The following is a 22,565-nucleotide window of genomic DNA, read 5'->3' as shown; positions in this document are numbered from 1 at the left end:
GCTAACGATTATGAGGTTGATTGGTTAGGCTTTTAAAGTTCCAAAAACACTTTTAAAATTAGTTGGGTTTTTAATATATTTTGACTTTTAGCTCTAAAAAGTTATTTTATAAGAAGCTAAACCAATTAGTTTTATCAGAAAGAAATTATTAAGAAAGCTAAAAGTTAAAGCGAAATTTCGGCCAAACATGACTTATATTAGTTCATATAAGATTTTTGGATACTTTTGGCCTTCACTTTCATTATAGCTGTGATGCATTGGATGATACTTTTAAAATTGTAGTATTGGTGGATGGGAATCCTCACACAAACACAAAGAGGAATTATTTCAGACACCTATAATTATTTTATGATACTTGAGTGTAGAGACATCTAACACAAGCCAAAAAATCTAGTATGTGAGAATGGAGTGTAACACTTTAGGCCATCTCCAACTCATAACATCATATATAGTGTTGCACCAAAATCAAAACTAAAGAATTTTAGCACCATATTTTTTCCATTCCAACCACAACACCAAAAAATACACTAAAAAATATATTATTTATTATTTTATTATTTTATTTTATATATAAAATAATATAGATATATATTTATTATTAAATACTAATACAAAAAACAAAATAATATTATTTTTACTGCTTTAACATGTCTTGTTATACAAATTCGTAGAGACCTTATTCAGTTCAATTGAATATTATTTGTTTCATCATATTCCTTAGCTTTTTCATCTTGTAGAATTGTGATTGGAATCATATAGTTTGGCTTGTTGTGAATCTTTCTTTACTTAACCCACCATTCATTCTGTTTTGGGGCCAAGAAAACTAACTACCATGATTATAGATAGCTCACTCTAGCTTCTTGATCCTCAAAGCAAATCAGTACTCATTTCTGATATAACAATTAATATGTTCTGTTTTACATACTACTTTCCCACATCAAATCTCATTTTCCCGGGAAACTTAAGTGGAATCAATCTTTCTAACCACGCATATAATTAACCCAACTTCATATCTTCCTTTCAAACCTTTCTCTTTGTTCAAAACATGTCTGCTTCTTATATTGTTCCCCAATTCATTTTAGTATCTGTCAAGTTCCCCACTCCCATACATAGCAATAACATGTTTAAAAACTTCAAGAGCTCAAACGACAATGGTCACTGAACCAAGATGTTTCAAAAGAAGCAGACGACGATGAAAAATAGTAGAATAGGAGAGAAGAGGTTCGCCGCCCTTGTCTTGTTCTTACCGGTCAAACTCAGCAAACGCCGGTGAATAACCTTTCCGCCATCTTTGTTAAACGCAGAAGCTTTAAATAATGGATTGATCATAATATATCCCTAATTAAATATGATTTATAATTGTATTTATAATGAATAAATGAGACTAAATCTTATTTTCATAGCTAACTTATAATTAACTCTTAATTACCATGTATATATATTTCTTTTTTATTTTGGAATAAAGTGAATGTTGTAGATTGATTATAGTACCCAATAATACATAGAAGAACTTATCTTTATTGAACTAATGTGAGGCAATATATGTAATCCAAGAATATAGTTCTAAATATTTGAAGATTTTAAGTGAACAAAACATGTGATCATAGGCAGGTAGAGAATGATCTTATATTGTAAAGTTCAATTGAGTCTACTGGTAGTATGGTATCATCAGAAAGAGAGAAAGAGTAGCTTAGTTTGGGCAGTCTATTGGGTATTGTCCCACATTGGAAAGAGCTTAAGAAATTCTCCAAGAGACTACCTATAATATATCTAATACTACACCTCTCTAACTCACGCAGCCATGTGTTAAGCACAAAGCGAACTATTCTTTCGCCTTTTACTAAAGAATACCGTGTGCTTGTCACTTCCAGTGGCATACGCATATTTTTTTAAAGAGATTTCTTTCATAGAAATCTCTATAATTTATTTCAAAATTGTTTCTAGTAACGTAGTTCTTCAATTCATTGTTGATTTGATTGGAAGTTTAGGCTTGAGTACAAGTTGGTTGATTTGATTGGGAGTTTGGGCTTGAGTACCAGTAGGTGATAGTGAACCACTCTTGCTCTTGTCTTGCTCTAACCGGTCAAACTCAGCGGCTAATGAGCTATGACCTAAAAAAAATATATATTTTGCAAAATGTTGAACCTTTTTTAATTGGCACCCTAAGCTGAGGCCTGACCCGCCTCTATTTAGGGCACGGTGAAGTTTCGATCTTCAATTATATAATAAAGTACATGAATGGTCGTTGGGGAGAATATATAGATAATAGTGAAGTTTCGATCTTCAATCCTATAATAGAGTACATGAATGGTCGTTGAGGAGAATATATAGATAAGATGGCAGTGAACCCCCTCATCTCTCCCTCTCTGTTAGCTCCAAAATTGCAAGCCATCTACATACAAAACACGTAAGGGTGCTCTAGGCCCCAAAGCTTATTACAACGAGTCAAATCGGCTCATGAAGAAATGTGTCTTGATCCAATGTGAAATCCCGTATTTTAATGTTTACCACTTATCGTCCATCCTATCATGGCCCACATATAATACCATATAGACTTAACTAGTTGCCCATAGTATGTGTTAATCCTATTGACATTAAATTAAGTTGCTAACGATTATGAGGTTGATTGGTTAGGCTTTTAAAGTTCCAAAAACACTTTTAAAATTAGTTGGGTTTTTAATATATTTTGACTTTTAGCTCTAAAAAGTTATTTTATAAGAAGCTAAACTAATTAGTTTTATCAGAAAGAACTTATTAAGAAAGCTAAAAACTAAAGCGAAATCTCGGCCAAACATGACTTATATTACTTCATATAAGATTTTTGGATACTTTTGGCCTTCACTTTCATTATAGCTGTGATGCATTGGATGATACTTTTAAAATTGTAGTATTGGTGGATGGGAATCCTCACACAAACACAAAGAGGAACTATTTCAGACACCTATAATTATTGTATGGTACTTGAGTGTAGAGACATCTAACACAAGCCAAAAAATCTAGTATGTGAGAATGGAGTGTAACACTTTAGGCCATCTCCAACTCATAACATCATATATAGTGTTGCACTAAAATCAAAACTAAAGAATTTTAGCACCATATTTTTTCCATTCCAACCACAACACCAAAAATTACACTAAAAAATATATTATTTATTATTTTATTATTTTATTTTATATATAAAATAATATAGATATATATATTTATTATTAAATACTAATACAAAAAACAAAATAATATTATTTTTTGTTTTTGTCGTTGCTACAGTAACTCGTTATATTTAGTGGGGTACTATAACTTTACAGCATAATGACAAAAAAAGAAAATAGAATTGAGTTGGATTTAATTTTATCTTTTTAATACTATATTTGTTGTTTTGCTGCCCTTACTTCTAATTTCTATTGCTTGAGTGTGTTTGGATAATACAAGCAATTCAATAATGGAGATGTGGACCAAGTTAGGGATGTGCTAACGAATTGAGATTGACTTCAATTGACTAGTAATTCTTGTTATATTTGGGAATTGCTTCTAGAAAAAGTTGATTTAATACCTTCTGTACTGTATATTGTTTGAAAGATAGGAAATCTAGAAAAGTAACAAACAAGCCGAGAGTTTTTTTTTTTTTAATTTCAAGATGTGTACATAGTTTTTTTTTACTATTTTATTAAATGGTTTGATTTTTATGGTTGATGGTATCTTATCTTTTGACTGTAGTGGAGTGAAATTCTTGATTAGTTGACAAATGACAACATATGCCCATGCTGTCCCATCAAGATTTCATGCATTTTTTTAATATAGATTTTCAATGGACTCTATTGAAATTGGAACACTTTCACTCAATAAACAATTCAATTATTAAGTTATTTTACATGGAAGAGGAAAATAGCAAATTTGTAGTCACATATATATGGTTATTGAAAGTTTGATACTTGAAGATATTGCTTTCTTTTTTGAAGGCTATAAGGTCATTATTATGAACTCTAAATTACATAGTTTAGACACCATAATTATGTAATCCATTAGCTAAACAACCCCAATTGAGATTCTTTAAAAAACATGGTTCTTAGACATTAATCAAGTAAAGAGTGTATTTGGAATCTTAATATATTAATATATCAAGTTGATTCTCAATCACACTATCAAGCTATATTAAGTTTTAACTTCACCTTAAAAGTGTGTTACAAAGGAATGATTGCATTGATTGCTTGGGTATATACCTAAGAAAAGTTCACTTTCTTATAATGACCTCAATGGAGGAAAGTTTTTTTTTTTTTAATATAATTGAGGGAAAAGTTAATATGCTTCTAATATATATATAATAAATCTTATTATAAATATAATGGATATATATATATATATTTTAATGTAATATATGGGTCCTCGGCTTCTAATTCCCTTGTGTCACTCAAAGTTAGATTCTGTTTTCCAATTAGAGTTTCTATATAGACAAACTTTATCACATCTTGTCCTAATCGAAGCTATAATAGTACTTGAGGATTAAATATCATTTCTGACATTTATGCTCACACATCACTTGGAAAAATGGATGGTCCAACTTTTTCAAAGGAAACTATTAACATTGCTTAGTTCTCCTTGTACTCAACTACTAGTAAGGTTAAACACTTTAGCTTGTTAACTTAGGAGTAAGGTGGCCAACACTTTAAGATGTATCAGCCACTGATTGTTTAGCAATACCCTTGTTAATTTTTAAATTAAATTGTATGAGACTCGATATTGGATTTCACTAATAACGGTATGCTACCTTTTTTGATCCTAAATTTGGGCAACTGACACGGAGTCAAAATATGCTTGACGTGTATGAATGCGTTGAAAAGAACGTAATGACGAAAATAATAAGAACACGATGTTTTATAGTAGTTCGGCCCCAGGATCTGGTAATGACCTACGTCCACTTAGATTGTTATTAGATTGAGATTCAAAGGAGTGATTAAAGAACTAGGGTTCAATGAGTTTCACTAACCTCTGATGAAAAATACAAGTAGTCTAGTGTGTTTTTCTCTAATCTCAAAGCCCAAGATACAAAAAATCAGATTTGGATCGGGATCCTTTTTCCCTGAGCCCTCCTTTTCTATTTATAAGCTCAGAGAAAATTTACATTAATTGTTACAGATATTATTTCCTAAACAATCGGATATTCAGGAAATCATGGGAGAAAATCTCGGATTCTATCATAACTGCTCAAGATCTTTTCCGCGTATAATGTGCGTATTTCCAGGCTGGTCGTATGGAAAACTGATCGTCTGATACAGGATGCTTTCCTGGTCGATAGTCGAACACAAATTCTTCCAGGTGTCAGCCACGTGTAATTAATGCTTTCCATGTCATTAACTTCTAATTTTTTGGATAACATTTGCCCCCCCCCCCCCCCCCCAAGTTTGTTTGTTGCGACCAGCAATGAAGAAACTTAAGGGAACAACCGTTCATATCCCCACGATGTTTGTCAGAACCCCCGTGTGTTCTTGGAAATCGTGACATAATTATGTCTAATCAAGCCTTTTCAGTTTCCAAAAAGGCAATTTTGACGGCTTGTCCACTTCCCCACGTTTCGAAAGTGGGAAGTGATGATTACCGCCTTTTGGCTGTCCCTTCGCTCTTTATAAGTAGGTTTTTCTTCTCTTTCAAGAAATTTTTACCCATCAACTTTGCTAAAATCTTCAAGAACTCACACCAGTGTTCAGAGCTTCGAAAACCAATCCGACGTCGTGTCGTAGGTCTTTCGATTCAAGTTTTCACTTTCCTTCGAATCTTCAATTTGCCCAGGTAAGAACTTTGTTCCTTTAAGTTCTGTATTACGCCATGCATGCTATTTTTCCACTCTGATGTGCCTGCGTTCTTGAATAGGGTTTTTAGGGTTTTTGGTAGAAACCACCTAATATTCTGTAGAAGTGCGTCTTTATACCTTGTATGGGTTAGATCAATACTTTGATAGATAGAGTTTCTGATCTGGGACGTTAGGTTGTTGAAAGATTCAACCTTTAAGCTAGACGAAAAAACTGAAATTTTTTTCCCGCCCTTTAGGAGTTGAAAAAGGTTCTTTTCAGAAAACGATTTTCTTTCCTTTTTTGATTTACCCACGTTGAAGTCAGCGTAGGATTAGGATGCTGCTGGCTATTTAGGCACGAGCAACGTTATCCTAGCTTCCCCACACTACTTCGCGGATTGTGTCTTATCTCCTCCATTGTCTGTTTGCAGTTCATATGCAAGACCCTTGGGGGGGAGAGAGACCTATCGAGGACGAACTCTTAGCCCAGCTGCTTGAAGGCGAAGAGAATCCATCCACATTGATTCTAGAAATCCCATTTTCACGCTTTAACCCAAATCCTCCACCCGCTCCTATCCAGAAAATGGCCAGAACAAAAACCAAGGCCAGAAAAAGACGCAATCCTTCTCAAAGTCAGCCTCCTGCTGATGCCCCCTCGACCAGTGGTCGAGGGGAATTTCCTCCCGAGACCGAAGTTCAGGCACGTGCCCGTCCTCGTCATGCCAACCAGCCGGTTATCGAGTGGCACGTGGTATCTCCGAGCACGGTGACCATTCGAATGGTTTCCAATTATTTAACTAAGTATAATCTGACGGGGGTGACCCTAGTCAGACCTACCGTCGACCAGCGAGCAAACCTACCAGGGGGGGCTTATAGCGCATGGTCGAGATACCACCTTGAGGCAGGCGCCACCCTGCCTCTGCATTCATTTTTTCAAGGGGTGGTTAATTACTTCGGGGTGGCCCCTTTTCAGATTACCCCGAACGGATATAGGATGCTGACCGCGCTCTATATCCTTTACAAACTCATAAAATGGCCAGCCCCCTCCCCTCATGAGGTCAATTATCTATTTGACCTCAAGTCCAACCCCAACCAAGACGGTACGGGGTTCTTCCATTTTTGCCATCAAGAGACCGGACGCACCTTCTTATCCGAGACCACCCATATCTCCAATGTGGGGAAGTATCATCTGGAGTACTTTCTCACACCTGACATTGCTGCGGACAACCTGGCATTCACCCGAGGAGGTAAGGGGAATAACGAGCCTTAGACCAGTAGTTCTTGCCCTTTAAATTTTTCTTGTCATAATACTCTACTGTTCCACTGTATTCCAGGTCCATGGTTGCGCCCAACCCCCACTCCAGGAATGGAGTCGAGGGCAGCACTTTTAGCCAGTATGTCCAATGCTGCTAAGAGTGTAAAAATTTTGATCACTGAGGCTAACCTTAGGTTGGCTGGCCTTAAGGGCTCCCCTCTTGCGACCAGTGAACTTGCGGCGGGTGGTGTCCATGCTGGGGGACGTGAGCAGGGTCCCGAGCAGCAGCCTCAGTCACCTCCTCCTAGGAGGAGGCCAACTGGGGTTACAATCAGGGAACCTGCTGCTACTCACCGAGTAGCAGAACCGTCGGTCCCCAAGGGCAAGGGGAAACAAAAGGCTGCCGAGCCTGCCGAACAGTCTGACGACTCGTCGGATGTATACAGTACACCATTCTCGTTTTTAAATAACTTGCCAATTCCCATCCACCTATTTGATGGGGATGGAAACTTTAGGAACGCTCCTTCTTTAAATTCAAATTTATTCCAGGAACTAGGTAGTTCTGTAGATAATGTTACGACCAGTAAGTGTAGCTCGGGTACCTTACTTTTGCAACTCTTATACTCTAACTTCTGTTTCTTTACGATCCTTTAATCTCATTGTTTGAAATGTTATTCTTTGTGCAGGCATGGACTCCGGGGACTTCTTTGCACACTACCAAGTTGCTGCCGAAGCTTCTGTCCCGAAGAAGGACGGCAAAAGGGCTCGAGGGGAAAGTAGCAAGACCCCTTCGAAGAAAGCCCGAACAGAAGATGCTCCCACCGACGCCCCCTCCAAAGAGGACTTAACACGGCCGCCTGCTCCCGAGCAGCAAACTCCCACTCCTGCTGATCCTCGGTCCTCCTCGAAGGCCATAGACAAAGAGACCACTGACCATTTGTGTGAAGGCTCCCTGCCCAGCCACATAGTTGGCATGGCCAGGGGGAGAATATATCGGCTCTCCAAGCACAAGCGCTCTCAGGTCGCCATCAATGACACTGCCACAATGGACCTCAACGAAATTATTAACAGAGGACTGAACGAGATAGCCAGTGTAAGTAGTCGTTTGCCGCTTTGTCATTTATGCTAAACTTCATTTCTTCCTTTCTTTAGGGGTTTTTGTCCTTAACTGCTAGCTGGCGTCGAGCTGGGGCAATGGTCTCTCGAGAGAAGAACTTTGACTCCAGGCTTGCCCAGGCTAAGCAAGTGCTTGAGGATGAGAAGACAAAGCTGCTCGAGGAAAACAATAAGCTGCTTGCGGAGAACAAGGAGTTGGCTAAGCTGAATGAGCAGCTATGCGAGGACCAATCCACTCTTACCCGGGAGCTTCATGAGAGTGAAGAGGCCCGAGAAAAAGCCCTCGAGGAGCGGAAAAAATGGAAGGAGAGTGTTGTCCTCAATACCCAAGAGTGTAAGCAGTACATTCTTGATCTGACCGCCAGCAGAAGTGAGGTGACGAGGCTCGGGGAGCGGGTACAGGAGCTTGAGGAGCGCATTCAAGAGCTTGAGGAGGATGGGGCCAGAAATCTGGATAAGTATAAGGAAGCCACCTTCCTAAGCTTTTATGATTTCTGGAAACACAACCAGGGGGCTAGAATCGACTACCTAGCCGAGAATTTGCAACAGTCGCTAATGGCGCAATGCACTGCTCGGCTGGAGGCAGAAGAGAAGGCCAAGGCTAAGACCCCTGCTGTTGGTGCCAAGGTTGATCCTCTAGCTGACAAGAATGCTCCTGCTCCAAAGGACCCTCCTGCTCCAAAATAACTATATATATATATTTTTTTTTATCTTTCACAATTTTTGCAGCCCACGGGCCTACTTGTAAAGACAATTTCCTTTTATTGCTGCCTGGGCAGCTTATTTTACTTATGTTTGAACAATTACATCCGAGCAGTACTGCTCACGGTGTAAAGGTTTTTCCTTTTAATTTCATATTTACATCCGAGCACTAATGCTCGCGGTGTAAACGATTGCCTTAATGATATTATAGTATTTCTATTATAATACCTGTTCGCATGACCGAACTTAGCATGATACTTTGGCTTGATTTAACAAAATCATAAATTTTGAAAAATGTTCTAAGTACTGTAGCATGCTTTCACTTATTTTGTTCATGTGTTTACATACCTCATGGTATGCTTTGCTATCGATGTACCTTATATGCCCCCCAAGTGATCGAGGAGCTTTAGGTCCTTGGTCACTTGCCTTGACCACGACCTGTTCGAACATTACTGTTCGGTATGAAATTCGACACTTGTAATACAACAAAACAACACACGTAATGAACAAATACTTGTAAAAATAAATTCACAAAAGTTGGCAAGAATGACTGGCTGCGCACAGTCCCTTATATTCTCGTATTAAAATGGACTAAACATGTCTTTACGAGGAATCCTAAAAAAGGATTTTACATATATAAGCGATTAGCCATACAACGTGGCTAACCCTTTTTCCAAAACTTGCAAAAAAGTAAAATTTAATACAAGTCAGTCCTTTAAAAAGGACTGTTCACTGATAATACTTGCGCAGGTGTTCTCCATTCTAATAACGCGGAACGAGATCTCCGTTCAAGCGTGCAAGTTTGTAGGTGCCTGGGTGAAGGACTTCTTCGATTTGGTACGGTCCTTCCCAGTTTGGTCTGAGTACTCCAGCAGTGGGGTTGCGGGTATTCAAGAAAACTCGTCGTAGCTCTAGCTCTCCGACGTTGAATTTTCTTTCTTTTACTTTTGAATTAAAGTACCGAGCGACCTTTTGCTGGTATGCAGCTACTCGGAGTTGGGCTCTTTCTCGTATTTCATCAATTGAGTCTAGGGACTCCATCATCAATTGACTGTTTTGATCCTGGTCGTATGTAATGCGTCGATGTGAGGGGGGATCTAACTCGACAGGTAACATAGCCTGTAACACCCTGGTTGCCCCAGAACAGTTACGGTGAACGGTGGACCGGAAATTTGACTTGTTACTCGAGCCCTTTGGTAAAAAACGTGCTCTAAGTGTAATTAATAGGTTAAGGTATGAAACCAGTAAAAAGGAAATGGAGATTTTTACTACAAACTGCTCTGTAGAGCTAAACAAAACGTTTACAAGTTGTTCTCAGTACAAAATGGTCATTACTATTTCAAATTTACAATCCCGCCGACCTAAGCGGCAAAAATAGGGTAAACCCCCTAGTTCCTCTGAGAACTCCTTGGTCGTGGTGGTCAAGCGGCCGCATATGTACACATCACCACATCAGCTCCCCACTCAAGGCTAGGTGAGCTTTTCTTTCCCTTTACCTGCACCACACAGCACCCATGAGCCAAAGCCCAGCAAGAAAACATAACACTTTTCAATAACATTATCAAATGATTATCATTATAATCACACTGAGCATAAAGCTTCCAAACAAAAGAGTACACAACTCATGAGGTTCTGATAAACCATACTGAGTGACTGACAAGCAAGTCACTAACTCAAATGGAAGAGTGGTTGCTAGGTAAGCCACTAGCCTTCAACAGGTTCTGGTAAACCATACTGAGTGATTGACAAGCAAGTCACTAACTCTAATGGAAGAGTGGCTGCTAGGTATGCCACTAGCCTTCAACAGGTTCTGGTAAACCATACTGAGTGACTGACCAGCATGTCACTGTTTCAAGTGGGAGAGTGGCTGCTAGGTAAGCCACTAGCCTCCAAGCGCTTATTTCATTCATCGACCCTCGGGGTTGGTCTGGCATTAATGCTCTTTGAGTCATTCAATGCTGGTAATTGATTAGATCTAATCTTTGTTGGCTTGCGTTAACACGCTAAGGCCATCCTGACTAATGAGTCAGCTCAACGTGACCAGTTCCCAGTACCACTGCCGAACCTGACTAATAAGTCACAACTTCACAGTTGATACTAACACCTTTGCCAAATCTGACTAACGAGTCAGTACCATGTGCAAGTGAGCAACATATGCTAAACATTCTTTATTCAATCCAAGTCCATATTAACACAACCAACATGCCTCATGAATATCCATGCATGTCACACTTGGGGTGCATTTTTCTTACCTCTGGTTCGAGCTAGAATGATTAAAAGAACGACCCCTGAGAACGATCAACCTTTAGACTCCTTAGCAGTTACCTAATCATAACCAATTAGAAACCATTAATAAAACAAATCAATGAATGGTTCACAAACTAAATCACACCTCCGGGACCAGTCCCCCACTCTCGGGACTCTCAAACTACTCAAAAGGGGCAAAGGAACCAACCCCCGAACCTTAAAAACCATCCTGAACCCTAAAATCAACACCTCCTGAAATTGGCCTAGCGCCTAGGTGCCACCCACCAGCGCTGGGGCGCTGTCCCAGAAACAGAGAGGGCTGCTCTCTGCCCTGAGTAGCGCTGGGGCGCTAGGGCTGGCGCTGGGGCGCCAGCTTCAGACGAGCAGCTGCACTGAAACTCCATTCTTGCGATTCCTCTTGAAACCAACCTTCCAAACACATCCCAAACCTTACCAAAACATCTAATTCAACCCCTAAACCTCACCTACATCACCTCCTCACCAAAACCCAATCAACCACTCACAAAAACTTCCCTTGATTCCAACTTTCCACATCAAAATCTAGAGCTGAAAACTATAAAAGAAAAACAGAGTACACTTGAAATTCAAAGACAATTCCTTACCTCCAACTGGTTTTGAATCCTCTTAAGATGATGAACTAAGTCCACAACCTCCAAGCTTTGATTTCCTAACTTGCTACCTCAACTTGGGACCAAAACCCTCAAAGAAAGATAGAGAGAAATGGATGTATGGGAAGGTGAAGAAGCTGCTCTGTTTTTGTTCTACATCCTTCTACAGCCACTTGAAACATATATAACCCAAGCAAAATGACCTTAATACCCCTAGGTCATTTAAAGCTTTTAATGTCCCCCCAAGGGTAAAATCGTCATCTTTCACCTATTTCGTTAATCATAATTAACGCTCTCCAATTCCCGCTATTCTCAAAATTCCCAAACACCAATAATTCATATCCCGTTACCCTTTTACTCCCGGCAACGTTTTAATCATTAAAACATCCCGAGACTCACCCCGAGCCTCGAACTTAATCCCGTTATGACTAAACCGCTACTTTAACACTTAAAGATCGTCTCATGCTGAATAGCTCGAACAAATCCACATTATAATGTGGCCTTAACAATACATCACCAACATGCATCCAAATAAACAGTTTACCCTCAACGGGCCAAATTACCATCACACCCCTGTAATTAAAAATATGGACTCACATGTATGCATTTCACATCATATCATAATATAATCAACATATACACACATTTTATCAATTAATAACACAATTAAGCAAGTATGGCCCTCCTGGCCTACTATTCACGCCGTTAAACACATCGAAGAATTCGGGGCATTTGCTTTCTTGCAGAAATGGAATTCATAGTTGGCCAGAAATAGCCCTGCCTTAGGATCTTCTTCGCCAAACTTTCCCCCCAGCATGATCTCCACAGAAGCCCTCATGCACCTCCTTCATCAGTTCCTTAGCTTTCTCAGGCGTGACACATCTGAGCAGTGGCATGGAATAACCTCTTCGGTACAAAATACCATCGACCAGTATATATCTCGCGGCTTGCCTTTGAATAGTTCTGGCTTTGTTTCTATCTTTTGGCAGGGCACCGCTGGTAAGATACTCCAAGTATGGTGCCATCCAGGTATCTCCCATCCGGATTTCCATACTAGTCACATATGCTCGGATGCTCGGCTCGCTCAATCTCTCTACTGGCACGATGTTCAAAGTGTCAGCATCTTTTGAGCTTGCAAGTTTGGCTAAGGCATCTACATTTGAATTCAGGTCTTAAGGTATCTGCTGGAGAGTATACTTCTGGAACTGTGCCAATAGATCTCGAGTTTTATTCAAGTAGGCCCCCATTTTTAGACCCCGCGCTTGATATTCCCCTAGAACTTGATTCACCACCAGTTGTGAATCACTATAAATATCGAGCACTTTAATATTCATATCTTTTGCCAATCTCAATCCTGTGAGGAGGGTCTTGTATTCTGCTTCATTGTTCGAGGCTACGAAGTCAAACCTGATGGCACAGTGAAATCGATGCCCTTCCGGCGTTATCAATATCACTCCTGCCCCTGCGTGGGATTCGTTTGACGGTCCATCTGTAAACAATTTCCATGAGGGAGCTTCATCATGAGGTTCAGGTGCATCAGGTTTTTCGCATTGCTCGTCATCTGGGAGTTCGGTGAACTCCGTAATGAGATCAGCCAAGACTTATCCTTTCACTGCTGCTCGCGGTGAATATGTGATATCGAACTACCCTAGTTCGACTGCCCATTTTAACAGACGCCCAGCCGCCTCCGGCTTCAGGAGGACTTGTCGAAGGGGCTGGTCGGTCAAAACTATGATTGGATGGGCTTGGAAGTAAGGACGTAGTTTTCTAGAGGCCAAAATTAAGCAATACGCTAACCTTTCGATGGGTGGATACCTCTGTTCTGCTCCGATTAGCCTTTTTCTTACATAGTAAACTGCTTTTTGTACGCCTTCTTCCTCTCGTACTAGTACCGCACTTGCAGCAACTTCAGTGATCGCCAGGTAAACAAACAAAGTTTCTCCTTCTATGGGCTTCGATAGAACGGGAGGCTGCGCCATATGGGCTTTTAAAGCCTGGAAGGCTTGCTCGCAGTATTCCTTCCATTCAAATTTCTTATTGCCCCTAAGTAGATTAAAGAAAGGGACACATTTGTTTGTTGATTTTGAAATAAATCTATTTAGGGCTGCAATCCTCCCGGTCAAACTTAGTACATCCTTGATCTTTTCGGGCGACTTCATATCGATCAGGGCTTTTATCTTGTCGGGGTTGGCCTCGATTCCTCTTGAATTAACAATAAACCCCAAAAACTTCCCTGATCTGACTCTGAAGGAACACTTAAGAGGATTCAGTTTCATTTGTTACTTGTTCAATACGTCGAAACATTCCTGTAAGTCCTTCACGTGTCCTTCTGCCTTTTTAGACTTTACCAGCATGTCATCCATGTATACCTCCATGTTCACTCCGATCAACTCCTTAAACATGTGGTTAACTAACCGTTGGTAAGTCGCACCTGCGTTTTTCAGTCCGAAGGGCATTACTTTATAGCAGTACAAGCCCGTATCGGTCCAAAAGCTGGTGTGATCCTCGTCAGGGGGATGCATGCTAATCTGGTTGTAGCCTGAATATGCATCCATGAATGAGAGGATCTCGTGTCCTGCAGTAGCATCGACCAACTGGTCGATTCTGGGGAGTGGGAAGCAGTCCTTTGGGCAGGCTTTATTAAGGTCTGTAAAATCCACACAGGTTCGCCATTTGCCATTAGGCTTAGGAACCAGCACTGGATTGGAGACCCACGATGGATAAAATGCCACCCTGATGAACCCATTCTCCTTTAACCTTTCAACTTCTTCTTTTAAGGCTTTCAATCGATCCTTATCGAGCAGCCTTCTTTTTTGTTGCACGGGTGGAAAAGTTTTGTCTAAGTTCAGGACATGGCTGATAACTGCAGGGTCTATCCCAGCCATGTCTTTGTGCGACCAGGCAAAAACTTCCTGGTTCCTCCGCAAAAATTCCACCAGTGCATGCTTCGTGGTTGGTTCTAGGTTTTTCCCGACCTTTACGATTCTAGTCGGGTCTTTTTCGTCGAGTTGGACCTCTTCCAGGTCCTCGACGGGTCCAATGTTTTCTTCAAAATCCCCAAAGCGAGGATCTAGATCTCTATCCTCCCTTTGGGAAACACCCTATTTGGTGACTTCATCACCAGATTGGGCTTGCGTATCTATTGCCATCTGCAACCTATCCAAGGTAGTGCTCTTTGACATCCCTTTTTTTGCCTTCGCGACTGAGGCGTTGTAGCATTCTCTGGCCTCCCTCTGGTTTCCCAATACGCATCCTACTCCTGCGTCTGTCGGGAATTTTACGGCCAAGTGCCACATAGAGGTGACGACCCGTAGATCAACCAGTATAGGTCTCCCAATGACGACATTGTACGCCAAAGGACAATCGACTACTATAAAAATAGCGAGTAATGTCCTGGTAGCAAGCGCTGTACCTGTCGTCACTGGTAGTTTGATTGATTCTGCGAGGGTGAGTCCCTCACCAGAGAAGCCGTATATCGTCTGGTTGCAAGGCTCCAGGTCCTTCACGGACAACTTCATGCGTTCCAGTGAAGATTTATACAGGATATTCACTGAACTTCCTGTATCGACCAGCACTCTCTTCACCATCATGTTGGCCATTTGGATATCCACGACCAGCGGATCGGAATGTGGGAACCGGACATGTTGGGCATCACTATCAGAGAAGGTTATCTCTCCCTCCTCTGATCGAGCCTTTTTTGGCGCACGGTCCTCCACAGTCATTATCTCGATGTCCTGGTTGTGGCGCAGAGTTCGAGCGTATCATTCTCTGGCCTTTCCGCTGTTTCCCGCGAGGTGCGGGCCTCCACAGATGGTTAACAATGTGCCAGTTATGGGGGTAGGCTGCAAAGGTGGCGAGCGTTGGCGCGTGGGCGCTTGCTCGTTGCCACCTGGAGCTTCTCGTTGGGAATTTCCTGAGGCCCGTACGTATCTTCTCAAGTGTCCTTGTCTAATAAGGAACTCGATCTCATCTTTCAGCTGGTTGCATTCGTTGGTATCATGTCCGTAGTCGTTATGATAACGACAGAACTTGGAAGTGTCTCTTTTCGAAATATCTTTTCGAATGGGGGCAGGCTTCTTATAGGGCACACTGGAACTCGTGGCTTGATAAACCTCTCCCCAAGACTCAACAAGGGCAGTATAGTTAGTGAACCTAGGTTCATAACGATTACCCTTGACTCGTTTATTGTCAGAGGTGGAAGGCTCATTGTGTGGCCGTTTTCCACCATTCTTGCCATTGCCATTGCCGTTCCCGTTGCCTTTGCCGTTGCCGTTAGGTTTAGACCCATTGGCAGCTTTGGCGGGCTCGGTAGCCTTCTTACCCTTGCTCGGGTGTTTTCCATCGTCGGCAGTGGCATCTTCGAGCTTGATGTAACGATCAGCCCGGTCCAAGAATTCCTGGGTTGCTCTAACCCCTTCCTTTCGGAGGCTTTTCCAGAGGGGGGAGCGACGCCTAACCCCTGCGGTTATGGCCATCATTTTGCCTTCGTCCCCCACCGTTTTTGCTCCAGTGGCTGCTCGCATAAAGCGCTGGATGTAATCCTTAAGCGATTCTCCATCCTGCTGGCGTATTTCAACCAGCTGGTTTGCCTCGGTCGGATGCACCCGACCTGCGTAGAACTGTCCGTAAAACTCCCTTACGAACATCTCCCAGGAAACTATGCTTGCAGGAGGGAACTTGAAAAACCACTCATGTGCGGCATCAGAAAGTGTTGTAGGAAAGATCCTGCACCGAGCGTCTTCGGACACTTTCTGAATGTCCATTTGTATCTCGAACTTATTGACGTGAGATACTGGGTCACCGTACCCATCAAAGTTGGGAAGCGTAGGAATTTTAAACTTGCTAGGAGTCTCTGCCATAGCTATTCTTTGGACGAAAGGAGTGCCTTTCCTCCTGTCGTGGTCGATGTAAGATGTTCTTCCCCCGACCAGCTGTTGCACTGCCTGGTTGAGGGCATTCATCTGGGCCTGCACCGCGAGAGGAATCGATGTGGCCTCTGTTGCTGGGGGGATGTTCTCGCCATGTCGCACACGGCGATCATTGAGCACATCTCTCAAATCCTCGTCTCTTCTCCGCTGCTCGCTAGCTCCGAGCTGGTTGGTGACGTTATTTTCCCTGGGCTGCCCCCCAGTATCCCGTCTGTTGGGTTGGTCATCCTGAGGTGGCTAGCTCCTACCTCCACCTCTTTCGTCATTCCCCCGACCGGAATTTCCTCTGCCGGAATCGGCTTCATCATAACCATTGCCATCTCTGAATCGTGACTGGCCATGATGGGATCGATTGTTCCCTCGATTTCCGTCCCAGGCTGAAACGTCCCGAGCGTTAGAGGATGTCCTGCGTTGGTCGTTGGGTCCCCGTGCATTATCATGCCGTTGGGGACCACGGACCGCAGAGCCTAACTCTGAGTTCCTCCTGTTATCAGAGTTTTAAGCTAATTTTGAACGATTTAAATTTGAATTTCTAGGCTTTAGTATGTAGGCTTTATGGAGGAAAGTCTTAATTTAATAAAATTGAAAGTTTGAACTTGAGAGAAAGACTAGGCAAGGTGGCATGTAGGGCTAGTGTAATGCCTCGAAATCCCTAATGCGGTTTAATGGTTGGATTAGTAGGCGGGGAGGGCCATAATTGTTTAATTATGCCATTAAATGATTATATGCTTGTTTATGTGAATTATATTATAATATGATGTTAAATGCATGCATGTGGGTCCACATTTCATTACATGGGTGTTTTGGTAATTTGGCCCGTTGAGGGCGTAATTGTATATTTGTATGCATGTTGGTGACATATTGTTGAGACCACATTATAATGTGGATTTTTTCGAGCTATTCAGCATGAGACGATCTTTGAATATTGATTAGCGGTTTAGTCATAGCAGGTTTAAGTTCGGGGCTCGGGGTGATTTTAACGATTAGAGTGTTGTCGGGAGTTAAAGGGTAGCAGGTTATGAATTATTTGTGTTTGAGTATTTTGAGAATAGAGGGAATTGGAGAGCGTTAATTATGATTAACGAAATAGGTGGGAAATGTCAATTTTTCCATTGGGAGCCTTTAGAAATCTTTATTTGACCTAGGGGTATTTTTTTCTTTTCACCCCTAGGATAGTATTAAGCCATTGAAGGCTGTAGAAGGAAGGGAAAAACAGAGCATTTTTAAGCACTTCTCCCGTACCTGTTTTCTCTATTTTCTTCTTGGATTTTTGAGCTTAAGTTAGGGAATCAAGCTTGGGGAATAAGTCTCGAGAGCTTGGGAGTGTGTTCCACCATTGAAGAGCATCATAATCTGAACTTGATGTAAGTTTCTAGCCATTAAAATTCCTAGTTTTCTCTGTTTTAGCTTTGGTTTTCAGTTGAGATTTCTAGGTTGGATGATTGGTTTTGTTGGGAGTTTTTGGCTAGGGTTCTTGTGGTTGTGATGCTTAGGGCTTGTGGGGATGGTTTTTGGATTCATTTGGCACCAAATATGAGGTTTGGAAGCATTGGAATCGAGTTGGAATTGAAGGAATCGAAGGAAGAGGTTTCAGGGGCTGATCAGGCTCGGTGTAGCACTACAACGCCCACAAGGGGGAGCTACAGCGCTACCCAGGGTTGTGATGGGCGGTTTGGGGTTCTAAGAAGAGCGCTGGGGTGCTAGTGAGTAGCGCTGAAACGCTACTCTGTTCCTTCAGAATCCCGTTTTGAGTGTTTTTAAGGGTTTTTGGCTCAGGGTTTCAATCCTTAAGGCCCGGGATCGAATCTACTCACCGTGTGGGTACGTTTTGAGATCTCGAGAGTGGGGTTTAGGTCAAGACCCTTTCATTGTTGATTTTCATTAATGGAGGTTATAATTGGTTATGATTAGGTAACAGCTAAGGAATCAAAATGTTGATCGTTTTCAGGAGTCGTTCTTGTTCTATTTTTCGCTTGAACCAGAGGTAAGAAAGCTGCACCCTGTGTATATGACATGCGTGGTTGTTATAGAGGCATGTTGGTTGTTAAATGTGGACATGGATTGCATATCAAATGCTAGCAGATGCCGTTTACTTGTGTATGGTACTGACTATTCAGAATCAGCACTGGTCGCGTATTACTGACCTGGGAGTCAGAAACGGCATAAGTGTCATGAACGCAGGGCCAATAAAAGATTATATTTTAATCGATATCAGCGTTGAATAACTCTAGGAGCATTAATGCTGGACCGACCCTAAGGTCGATGAAAATTATAAGCGTTTGACTAGTCTAGGACTAGTTACTCAGAGTCAGGGCCTAAGGCCTAGGTGACTGGTTGTCACGTGGCTAGGGAGCGAAATCCCATGGTTGTAACTCTATGGTCATGTGGTAGATTATATTGGTGACTAGTTCATCGAGCACCTATCTTGATAAGCTAGTAAAAGGATCACTTATTTGTAAAGCCCAGGTGACCCTATCGTCACATGGCTAATGGAAGCAGAACCCACTTTAGTGACTTTTCCAACTGTCACTCCTCTATTTTGGACGGAAAGTCCTGAATGATTATTATGATCATTGTTGATATTATATTCATGCGTTATTGTGTTTTCTTGCTGGACTTTGGCTCATGGATGCTATGTGGTGCAGGTAAAGGGAAAGAAAAGCTCACCCAGCCTTGAGTGGAGAGCTTAGGTGGTGCTGTGTACATATGCGGCTATTTGACTGCCACGGCCAAGGAGTTCTCAGAGGAACTAGGGGGTTTACCCTATTTTTGCTACTTAGGTCGGCGGGTTGTAAGTTTAAACAGTAATGCCCATTTTGAGTTGTAAATAACTTGTAAATGTTTTTATGGGCCCATGAACATTTTTATGTTTTAAATAAAATATATCATTCCCTTTTGATCGATTTTCCACCTTAACCTGTTAATAATACCTAGAAGCACATTTTTAACCAAAGAACTCGGGTAGCGAGTTAAATTCACGGTTCATCGTTCATCGTAACTGTTCTGGGGTAACCAGGGCGTTACAGCTAGAATCAAGCAACTAAGTGGACTTGACTTGGTCTTGAACACTAGTGAGGGGTGTGTGGCATCAAAAGATAAAATAGAGGATTTGATTGCAACAAAACTAGGGCTGGTCGAAACATAAGGGAAGGCTTGGAGGGAATTTTCAAAATTTGAAATGAGATTGATAAATGTGGGGAGAGAAACTAGGTGTAGAGGTTGAGCTTGGAACCTCTAAATAGTGCTTAAGACTTTCCCTTTCTCTCACCATTTTGAACAAGCTTAGGTGCATAAACACTCTCTTCTTTCTTCATCTTTTATTGTTCTTAGCCGAGATACTCTACATCCCGAGCATTCATCATATTTTTTAACCCTAGCTCTTGTCCCATTCTCTTCCAAATCTGAAACACACACCCTTGCAAAACACATTTCTACGTTGAAACCCTAGCTTCACAAAAGTTGAAACCCTAAGGCTCCTAGTGGCCGAAACTATAGTTTATTCAAGGGTTTGGGATTCATTCATAGTATAGACTAGAGTATTGATCCACGAAGTTAAGGTATCATTATTAAGGTGTAGAGTTCGATTTAAGATATATATATATATATATGTGCTAGTTTAGACTCTAATGTTAGTTTATGTAAATTTTATGATTTAAAGGGTACTTTGGGCGTGTGGTTCTAAGGATCTTATCACAATCATTCTCTTATCTCCATTTCCAAGGTAAGGAAATTAGGTAGATCTTTTATGTTAGAATATGTAAGTGTGTTATGTATGGTATGGTATATGTATGGCTAACGTTGCAGGAACATGAGGGATTCGTAAGCAAGATAATGTGGCTCTGGTTTGTCATCATGCATGGTATCTTTCTTCTAATGTATGTTACTATTCCCAGTTCATGTTTTTAGCCTTCCCTCACAGTTTTTGAATCGATCTTTGAAGTGTTAGGTGCTGGAAGTCTTCTTGAAACAAGGAGAACGGTTTATTTTGTCGAGGGTGACCACAAGAACAAGTTTGTACAAACCAGTTCTACCTTCTCAGAAATCTCTCTGCTTTTTGATGTCTTTGTAGGCAACATTTGTATGTGAACACGACACTGCCTGTTAATCGAGGAAATGTCATAAAGAGTATGTCAGCTGTAGTTTATGTATGCTTGTATTTCTGTTAATTTTCTTTGTGATGAATATGACAACATATCATAACATGTTTTGATTATATCAATGTCTTAACATGCAATGTTATACAAATTCGTAGAGACCTTATTCAGTTCAATTGAATATTTATTATTTGTTTCATCATATTCCTTAGCTTTTTCATCTTATAGAATTGTGATTGGAATCATATAGTTTGGCTTGTTGTGACTCTTTCTTTACTTAACCCACTATTCATTCTGTTTTGGGGCCAAGAAAACTAAGTACTATGATTATAGATAGCTCACTCTAGCTTCTTGATCCTCAAAGCAAATCAGTACTCATTTCTGATATAACAATCAATATGTTCTGTTTTATATACTACTTTCCCACATTCCTTCTTTTCTCATTTTCCCGGGAAACTTAAGTGGAATCAATCTTTCTAACCATGCATATAATTAACCCAACTTCATATCTTCCTTTCAAACCATTCTCTTTGTTCAAAACATGTCTGCCTCTTATATTGTTCCCCAATTCATTTTAGTATCTGTCAAGTGCCCCACTCCCATACAAAGCAGAGCATTCGAAGCAATAACATGTTTAAAAACTTCAAGAGCTCAAACGACAATGATCACTGAACCAAGATATTTCAAAAGAAGCAGACAACGATGAAAAATTGTTGAAAAGGAGAGAAGAGGTTCGCCGCTCTTGTCTTGTTCTTACCGGTCTAACTCAGTGAACACCGGTGAATAACCTTTCCGCCATCTTTGTTGAACGCAGAAGCTTTAAATAATGGATTTATCATAATATATCCCTAATTAAATATGATTTATAATTGTATTTATAATGAATAAATGAGACTAAAACTTATTTTCATAGAGATCTAAAAAAAATGCATGCTAACTTATAATTAACTCTTAATTACCATGTATATATATATATTTATTTTGGAATAAAGTGAATATTGTAGATTGATTATAGTACCTAATAATAGATAGAAGAACTTATCTTTATTGAGCTAATGTGAGGCCATATATGTAATCCAAGAATATAATTCTAAATATTTGAAGATTTTAAGTGAACAAAATATGTGATCATAGACCAAAAATAGAACCATTGCGTGAATGATCTTATTATATTATAAAGTTCAATTGATTATACCGGTAGTATGGTATCATCATCAGAGAGAGACAGTAGCTTAGCTTGGCAAGTCTATTGGGTATTGTCCCACATTGGAAAGAGCTTAAGAAATTCTCCAAGAGACTACCTATAATATATCTAATACTACGCCACTCAAACTCACGCAGCCATGTGTTAAGCACAAAGCGAACTATTCTTTCGCCTTTTACTAAAGAATACCGTGTGCTTGTCACTTCCAGTGGCATACGCATATTTTTTTAAAGAGATTTCTTCATAGAAATCTCTATAATGTAGTTCAAAATTGTTTCTAGTAACGTAGTTCTTCAATTCATATTAGTGGTTGATTGGGAGTTTAGGCTTGAGTACAAGTAGGTGATAGTGAACCACTCTTGCTCTAAACGGTCATACTCAGCGGCTCATGAGCTATGGTAGGTGACCTAAAAAAATAATATTTTGCAAAATGTTGAACCTTTTTAATCTGACCCGATCTTCATAGAGTATCGCCTCGATCTTCAATCCTATAATAAAGTACTATCCTATAATAAAGTATATGAATGGTCGTTGAGGATAGATAATTATAAAGTTTCGATCTTCAATTTCAATCCTGTAATAGAGTACATGAGGATAGATAATGGTAAAGT

At 40.6% G+C, this 22,565-nt stretch overlaps 2 non-coding genes across 2 annotated transcripts; both read left to right on the top strand.

Annotated features, from left to right (window-relative positions):
* The first annotated feature begins 1,797 nt into the window (after positions 1-1,797).
* On the top strand, positions 1,798-1,916 carry LOC133787213 (U5 spliceosomal RNA). The gene has a single exon (XR_009872247.1). It is a non-coding gene; the product is annotated as a U5 spliceosomal RNA (small nuclear RNA).
* A 20,173-nt stretch (positions 1,917-22,089) lies between these two features.
* On the top strand, positions 22,090-22,207 carry LOC133787214 (U5 spliceosomal RNA). The gene has a single exon (XR_009872248.1). It is a non-coding gene; the product is annotated as a U5 spliceosomal RNA (small nuclear RNA).
* Positions 22,208-22,565: the final 358 nt, after the last annotated feature.

The sequence above is a fragment of the Humulus lupulus genome, chromosome 6 (genome assembly GCF_963169125.1).
Source record: "Humulus lupulus chromosome 6, drHumLupu1.1, whole genome shotgun sequence".
NCBI lineage: Eukaryota > Viridiplantae > Streptophyta > Magnoliopsida > Rosales > Cannabaceae > Humulus > Humulus lupulus.
The sequence above is the reverse complement of the archived record's forward strand: the minus strand, read 5'-3'. Positions and strand labels throughout refer to the sequence as shown.